Here is a 9,001-nt window from a genome sequence, read left to right on the forward strand (position 1 = left end):
GGGCGATGCCGTCTGTTGCCACACGACTGTGGGTGAGGACCGTGAGAGCAGTCTGTATTGGTGAGGATATCCCAAGATACGCCATGTCCGCGATGCAGCAGGGTGCAGGATCTATCAGGATCTATCAGTAACGTTTCCCAGCGGTGTTGTTGGGGTGCTTAGTTTCTCTGATTGTTTCTGGCGTTGGTTACGTTAAATATTTCAGCAGCCCAAGCAGTGGCTCCTGAGCCCCTTTCCCACATCCCACTACCAGGCCAGCGCTGGGGTGGCTCAGGGGCAGCGTTTTTTTTTGGGTACTGCTCTTCTGCCTGGGACTTCCTGTGCAGCACCTGCCCGACAGGGAATTCCCGTGCTCCCTCCCAACACAGAGGCAATTAAAAGGAACGAATCCAAAATGAGGGCCAGGGAAGGGATCTGTAGACCAGAGTTTTGTGAGTTAGAAAAGCTGAGATATGGAGCTACTGGCTGTAGTTTGAAACGAGTGTCCGTGTTTCCTGTGGTGACACAATACCAAAGCATTTTGTCCAGTTCCCAGTCTTTTTGGAGGAGGACAGTGCAAGCCTCGCTGCTGCTGCGTTTGCAAAATTGCTGTCGGGAAATAACTCTGTTGGGAAGCAATTTAATAATTGCACAGGGGGTCTGCTCCCTCCGTTTGTTTTCCGTACTAAGCCAGGCGTCGGCAGAGAGCAGCGAGCTAGGTAGGTGCTTGCGCCCAGCGCCGCAAATGCAGCTCCATTTGTTTCAGTGATTAGGCATTCAGATAAATGTTCACAATGTGTTTAATTTGAATGTGAAATTACCTCAACACCTATGATCAGCTTGATGATTGCACACTGCAATAAACACACGTGTGCGTGGCGTATGGCATTCGTTCCTGCTGAAATGCAAGGAATGTTGGTTTTATTTTTTTCCCCCAGCATGTTTTAGAAGCATGAGAAATTCCCACGGAGTTTAAAAGGAGCTTTTGATGAAAAGCAGGGAGAGAAATCAAGACTTAAGTTACTTGTTGCAGTATTAGTATAGATGGATTAAGAGTGAAAAGATTTTTTGATGCCTGTTTTAGAAAACAAGGAAGAAATTGGTTGTGTGGCAAACTAACAGTTGTTTTTTCAATGAGTTACTTTGAACTCCTGGGCCGTGGGCAACTCCATGGGTACTTTGGAAAAGTTGCTGAGGTTGGGGTTTGGTTTGTGTTTTGTTGGCAAGGGGGAGGTGGTGCCCAAGCAAGGAACAGAAAATTGTGTTTGAAGGAAAACAAACAAAGCTTTGCTTTCCTGGTGCCCTTATACCATCCCCATTAGGTCAAGTGCTCTGCCAGTGCCTTGAAACATGCTTGCACTGTGTATACCCAGTACAAAGATATTCTTCCTGACATGAACGTTGGCTTTGGGTTGTTCGTTTATGCTTCTTGTATGCAAATATAAAGGAACAGATAAATGGGAAGAATACATTTATTTTTCTTTGAAAAAGGAGTTGTTCACCTGGGAAGCTTTGATGACCGGCTTTGAGGGGAGCTCGGGAGGCAGAGCTGGTTTTTAGGTCTGTGTTAGGGCTTGAGTGATGCTGCATAAAACAACTTTGTTTGTGTTCAGTAATGGGTAAACAAGGGAATTGTCTTGCATAAAGTCCCTAATGTATTTTCCCTCCCGTTTAGGTAAATTTTGCCATTGCAGCATCCTTGAAAGGAATTTTCCATTATCCTTTCATTGACTTCTCTATCCCTTGTGGAAGGAAAGCAATAGCTTAGTAGGAAGCCACAGTACCAAACTCATAATTACAAGTTCAGCAAAGATCCATAATTGGACAAGATCATAATTCTAATAGAGAAGGACGCATCGTCAGATACAGTTAATTCTTACAATGATGTTCCCATATTGATTCTGCAATGGTTGTGTGTCATTGCTGGTGCCGTGAGATAGTTATCAGGTCCAAGGAGAGAAATTCCTCATGACTCCTCTCCTCAGCCTAGGTTTTGCAGGATTGAGCATAATTACTGATGCCGTCGAGTCATTGATCCCAGCTGATGTGATGGGAAGTTTCCACTTAGGTGTTGTGTGGGTTCACTTTGACTTTGTGCTGTGTCAAAGCAGGCTGGTTAAGTGGTTGTAGGCTTTATTTTTCTGCTATAGAAGAAAGGCTGCAGGTTTCATGAGGCCCATGGGTGTGCTTGACAAGGTAAATTAGCAGGATGTTCCCACAGGTAAATACTGAGCGAGGGCAAGCTCGCTGTACTGTGATCGGTCTGGCTGCTCTGTTATCTCAGCAGCAGCAGACATTGACATCTGGTTTTCAGTATGGGAATGCACGGAGGAGTAACGCTGGTGAGGCCAGCAGCAGAGCTAGGAACATTGCTTGCCTGCAGCCCCCAGTATGCTGCAGCATGTGTCTTCCCAGCTTTAAGGGCTGTAGGATCCACTACACCAATGTCCACCTGCTTTTAGAAACTCCCCGGAGAAGTTAGTAGGGGGAAGTGTGAGAAAGCAAAAGAGGACTTCCTGTGGACCTTCAGCCATTGTCTGCCTGTTGGGCAGACAAAATCCCAAACCCTCTTTGGGAGCCTTTACACAACCCCACACACAAGAGGACACTGCGCTTTTTCTCCTTTCAAACAACCGCAAAGAAAACCCTAAACCTAACCTTAATTAGGACCCTAAAAAACACGTATGGCACCACTTTCTCCCATCAAAAATTGCTCCCAACGGAAGCCTTTGTGTACCTCTGAACTCCCTTGGGAAGCCTTCACGCAACCCCCCACACAACTGGAGACTGCGCCTTCTCTCATTCCAAACAACCCTAAATGTACCCCAAACCCAAACCCCAACCCTAGCACTTACCCTAACCTTAACCTAACCATAACCCGAACACTAATTACGGAGCTAACCCTAAACCTAAACCTAACTCTAACACTAACCCTAACCCTAACCCTAATGGCGGAGCTAATCTTAACCCTAAGCCTAAATATAACCCTAACCCTAACCGAACCCCAACCCTAACCCGAACCCAAACCCTAACCGTAACCCTAACACTATCCCTAACGCTAACCCCTAAAACCTAACCTTAACCCTAACACAAGCCCTTACCCTAAACCTAACCCTAACCCTAAAACTAATGCTAATTCGAAACCTAACCCTAAACATAACGCAACCCCAAACACAACACGACTCTGTGCCTCCTCTCTTTCCAAAGATCCCTATCGCTAAACGTAACCTTATACATAAACCTAACCTAACCCTGACACTAAACCTCATGGAGGAGGGAACCCTATATCTAACCCTAACCCTCACCCTAACCCTAAGCCTAACCCTAATCCAAACCCTAACACTAATCTAAGATTAAACCTAACAGCGGAGCTAACCCTAACCCTAAACCTAACCCTAACGCTAACCCTAACCCTAACCGTAACCCTAACCCTAACCCTAACCCTCACCTTCACCCTAAACCTAACCCTAATCCTAACCCTAACCATAACCCTAACCCTAACCATAACCCTAACCCTCACCCTAACCCTAACCTGACCCTAACCCTAACCCGAACCCGAGCCCAAACCCTAAACCCAACCCAAACCCTACCCTAAACTAAACATAACCCTAACCCTAATGCTAAGCTAAACCGTAACCCTAACCCTCACCCTCACCCTAACCCGAAAGCTAACCCTAACCCTAAACCTAACCCCCCACTCTAAACCTAACCCTAACCCTAACCCTAACCCCCCACCCTAACCCAAACCCTAATTCTAACCCTAACACTAACCCTAAACCTAACCCTAACCCCAACCGTAACCCAAACCCTAAACATAACCCTAACCATAACCCTAACCCTAACCCTACCCCTAACCCTAACCCTAACCCTAACCTTAAACCTAACCCAAACCCTAACCCAACCCCTACCCCTAACCCTACCCCTGACCCTAACCAACCACTAAGGCTAACACTAACCCAAAGGCCCTAACCCTAACCCTAATCCTAAGCCTAATGGCAGAGTTAACCCTAATCCTAACACTAAAGCTAACCGTAACCCTAACCCGGACCCTATCCCTAATTCTAACCCTTACCATAACCTTTCCCTTGCCCTAACCCTAACCCGAACCTGAGCCCGAACCCTAACCCCAACCCTAACCCTACCCTAAACCAACCCTAACCCTAACCCTAACCCTAAACCTAACCCTAGCCCTAACGCTAAGCTAAACCGTAACACTAACCCTAACCCTCATCCTCACCCTAACTTGAACAGTAAGCCTAACGCTAACCCTAACCCCCCACCCTAACCCTAACCCTAACCCTAACCCTAACCCTAACCCTAATAATAAACCTAACCCTAACCCTAACTCTAATAGCGAAGCTAACCCTGACCCTAACCCTAACCCTAACCCTAACCTACCCCTACCTCTAACACTAACCCAAAGTCCCTAACGCTAACCCTAAACGTAATGGTAACCTGAACCCTAAACCTAACCCTAACGCTAACATTAACCATAACATAGCCCTAACCCTAACCTTAACCCTTAACCTAATGGCAGAGTTAAACCTAATCCTAACCCTAACCCTAGCCCTAACCCTAACACTAACCCTAACCCTAACCCTAACCCTAACGCTAACCCTAACCCTCAACTACCCCTAAGCCTAATACTAACCCAAAGGCCCTAACCCTAAAAGTAATTGTAACCCGAACCCTAGACCTAAACCTAAAACTGACCCTAACCCTAACCGTAATATACCCACAACCCTAATCTTAACCTTAAACCTAATGGCAGAATTAACCCTAACCCTAACCTTAACCCTAAGCATAATCATAAACCTAACCCTAACACTTCCCCTAACCCTAATAGCCAAGTTAACCCTAACCTTAACCCTAACCATAAACCTAACCCTAACTTTAACCCTAGCCCCCACCCTAACCCTAACCCTAACCCTAACCCTAAGGTAAACCCTAACCCTCACCCGAAAGTTAACCCTAAACCTAACCCTAAAGATAACCCTAACCCTAACCCCAACCCTAACCCAAACTCCCACCCTAATCCTATCCCCCAACCTAACCCTAACCCTAACTCTAACCCTAACCCTAACCCTAATCATAAACCTAACTGCAACCCTAACCCTTACACTAACCCTAATAGCGAATTTAACGCTATTCCTAACCCTAAACCTAACCATAACCCTAAGCCTAACCCCTAAACACTAAACCTAACCCTAACTCAAACCTTAACCCTGAACCTCAGCCTAACTTTAACCCTAACGGAACCGCATACACAACAGGACTCTGTGCCTTCCCTCTTTCCAAACAACCCTAAATGTACCCCTAACTGGAACACTAAGCCGAACCCTAATTAGGACCCTAAAAAACACATATGGCACCACTTTCTCCCATCAAAAAGTGCTCCCAATGAAAGTCCTTGAGTACACCTGAACTCCCTTGGGGAGCCTTTACGCAACCCCACACACAACAGGACTCTGTGCCTTCTCTCTTTCAAAACAACCCTAAACATAACCCTAACTGTAAAGCTAACCCTAACCCTTATGGCGGATCTAACCCCTAAACCCTAACACTAAGCCAACCCCCAACCCTAACCCAAAACCTATCCCTAACCCTAACCCCTAAACCCTAACCCTAAGCCAAACCCTAATCCTAAACCTGAACCTAACTCTAACCCTAACGCAACCCCACACGCAACAGGACTCTGTGCCTTCTCTATTTCCAGACGATCTGAAACGTAACCCTAACTGGAACACTGAGCTGAACCCGAATTTGGACCCTAGAAAACACGTACGGTGCCACTTTCTCCCATCAAAAAATGCTCCCAATGGACGCCCTTGAGTACACCTGAACTCCCTTGGGGAGCCTTTGCGCAACCCCACACACACCAGGACTCTGCGCCTTCTTTCTCTCCAAACCCTAACATCCGCATCCTGAACTTTAGTTATGACCCTAACAAAATACATACGTTGCCAATTTCTCCCACCTTATCTTGCTCCCAGCGGAAGCCTTTGGGTAGACCTTAACTCCCTTTAGGAACATTTACACAACCCCATGTGCAACGGGACTCTGCGCTTTCTCTCGAAACCCTAAGAACCCTAACCCCTGAACCTTAGATCCCTAACCCATTCCTTACCCTTACGCTTCCCCAGACCATCGGGTTTTTTCTGCCACTTGTCTCTCGTTGCTCATGTAACACGCTGTCCTGTCGTACGCTCCCGTCAGCTTGTGTTCCCATTGACACCGCTAGCAGTCGTTCTCTGCCTCCTGGTTCTCCTCCACCACTCTGGGCTGTTTAATTGCTTTGACACTCCCTGAAGTCTTTTGAAAGAGGAGGAGGGAAAGCTCCTCCCCTACTTCCAGGCACCTCTTTCATCTGGGTTCTGCCTTCCCGTACCTGTCACCTTCTCCCATCCCAGTAACCTGCTTCTACCCCAGGAGACCCGCTCTGTACCCCAGGGACGGCAGGACGTGGTGTGGCGTGCCCTTGGGTTAGGTCTCCACGAGCGAGGTGCTCAGATCATTCCATAGCGCTCAGTGCCCTGGGATATTAGCACGAATTAGCAGAGTCCCGTTATGTGTCTTGGATTGGTGTCAACCACGTCTGCGTGCTTTTTGTGCCTTGATGGCTTGCAAAGTTTTCTGAGAGCTGTTAGAGAAATGAGAAGACGAGCTTTGATCTGCCTCTGTATTTGGTGTATAAAACAAGGCCTTTTGTAAGGGAATATTAGTTATTCAGGGGCTGTTACATGTGAGGAAGTTTCACTTTGATCCTCTCCTGTCTCCGGAGGCAGCAGATATTTATTTCATGGGGAACTAAACAAAAGTCAGAATAAAATTTGGGTAAGTCTCTCCGCACGCACGGCACCCTCAGCCCCACCAGGGACGAACAGCGGTGTGGGCAGCGTGTCACTGTGTCACCGTGCCACCGCTGGGGCCCTCGGCAAGCTGTGTCCCTGCTCTGAGCTGCAGCGGCTGCTGGACCACCTGCAGCCCTCGCACATCAGGGGCACCGTCAGGGATCAAATGGGAAAGAAAAGGTGATAATGCAAACATGTCGTTTTTCATTGCTTACACTGGCAAGAGGGAACAATCGGCCTGTCCTGTGCCTCCTGGTGTTGGGCTGCGCTTAGTGTGTCTTCTCCCAGGGCTGGCCGTGCCCCAGCTCCTGCAGCTTTGCTGCCCACTTTTCCACGGGGAAGGGAGCGCAGCCCTCCTGCCAGCACAGACAGGCGGGGAAGACCCGGTGGCTCGCACCTACTCGGCTGCTTCACGGTGTGCAGAACTGTGCTGCCGCCTGCAAGGTCGGATAAGAACACCCAAGAGGGGACAACCCTTGTGACCCAGACACCCCCACACCTCTGGGTAGCATTGTGATACACGTCCTTACCTCGCAGAGTGCTGGGGTGCACCCCCTGTCCCCCCATCCCACAGGACAGGTGCGGGATGCTGACTCCACATTCTTTCTTGGCTACCAAAGCTCTGTTGTGAACGCCACTTTTCCAGAGAGCAAACAAACCTAGTGCTTTTTCACGATGGCTTATTTTGCATCAGCAAATAGCCGCCCCTGCACTGCTTTCCTTCACAGTTTGATGCCATTCCTGCAGGGGAGCTGAGTTTGGGCTGCTCCAGCAGCTTTTGGGGAAAGGGGCCGCCACGGGGAGCCAGCTGCAAAGCACGGGCTGGGGAGCAGAGGGGTCTGTAACTAAAGCAGTCCTGGTGCTGTGGCAGCCTCAGGCTCTTTAACATCCCCAGACTGTGCTGGAGATAACGGCTTTTACATCTGTTCCCAGCGGCAGCGTGGGCCTCTTTATTTATTTATTTATTTTTGATTGTATCTGATGCAGCCTCCGCGAGTAATTGAGTGTTTGAGAGTGAAAAATTATCTCTCCGGCTTGGCCCTTATCTTGACAGCAAAGCAGCACTTTTAATTTAATTTTGTTCAGAGCATGCGGGTAACAAATTTCACTAATCGCTCCGCTGTCGCCCTCCGCATGGTAACAAGTCTCTTGTTCCATGGGAAGTACAACACAAACACGGGGGGGGGGGGTTCACGGGTAGCGGAGAGGAGGACGTGTTGCGGTGCCGCTGCTCTCCCCACCCGGGGTGCGATTCATTCCTCTCGTTGCTTGAGCAGGGAGAGCAGAGGGAGGAGGCAGAGGGCAGCGTATGTCAGGGCTCTGCTGGGAAAGCTCACTCCTGTTGGGGAAACTGAGGCACTGCCATGCTCCAGCCCTGGGGAGCTCTTGCAGAGCAGAGGTTTTTATTGTGCGTCTGTTCCAGAAGGAAGGGAGGGGAGGAAAAAAGTGTGTTTGTTAGCCTTTTTTTGCATGGCTGGCTTTGGAAATCCTAGCCCAGTTGGCTTGTGGCGTGGCCGCAGGGCAGCCTGGCTCTGCGGGCGGTGGCAAGGGCATGGTGGAGACCCAGCAGGGACGTGGAGCGTTGCCCCACGGGCACCGCAGCCCCCCGCTTCATCTCACCCCCAGCCTCCCCAGTCGGGCCATCTGCCCAGCCCGGTGCTCGCTGAGAGCAATCCTCTCTGGGCTGTGACTTGGTGCGAGCTATTTTCTAGATAGTGATTACTTTTCTTTTCCTGGAGGAAATATGTTTTCATTGTGCTGTATTGAAAATTGCTTTCCATCCTCCTTGAAATAAAGCCTTCCACTCAGATTTGCCTTTGTGCTTGTATAGTGTAAAACTGGGACTCATTTGGAGTTTAAAACAAAACAAAAAAAACAGACTTTAATTCTGAGAGAAGTGTTTCCATTGATTTGCGTGAAAGAAAATTCCGGTGCAGGCAGTCTCTGGCTTTAAATATGTAACTGTTTCTTTAATGTGATTTTATCCCAACCAATTCCACACTGAGAACATGAAAGCAAAACTGGCTTCATTGATTTTAATTGTACATGCCCAGAGAAATTCAAGAAAAGCAACAACATCAGGAGAGCAAATGGCCCTGGTGGGGCTAGCGGGTCCCCAAGGAGTCACCAACCTGTGCCACCTCTGCCTTCTCCATTTCTCCCCCCTCCTT

General features: G+C 48.6%; 1 protein-coding gene across 6 annotated transcripts in view; it reads left to right on the plus strand.

The window, feature by feature from the left end:
* ASTN2 (astrotactin 2) overlaps positions 1-9,001 on the plus strand; it is a 341,061-nt gene that overhangs the window by 116,374 nt on the left and 215,686 nt on the right. The gene's annotated exons all lie outside the window — the stretch shown is intronic.

Source organism: Anser brachyrhynchus, assembly GCF_964034855.1.
Source record: "Anser brachyrhynchus genome assembly, chromosome: 19".
NCBI lineage: Eukaryota > Metazoa > Chordata > Aves > Anseriformes > Anatidae > Anser > Anser brachyrhynchus.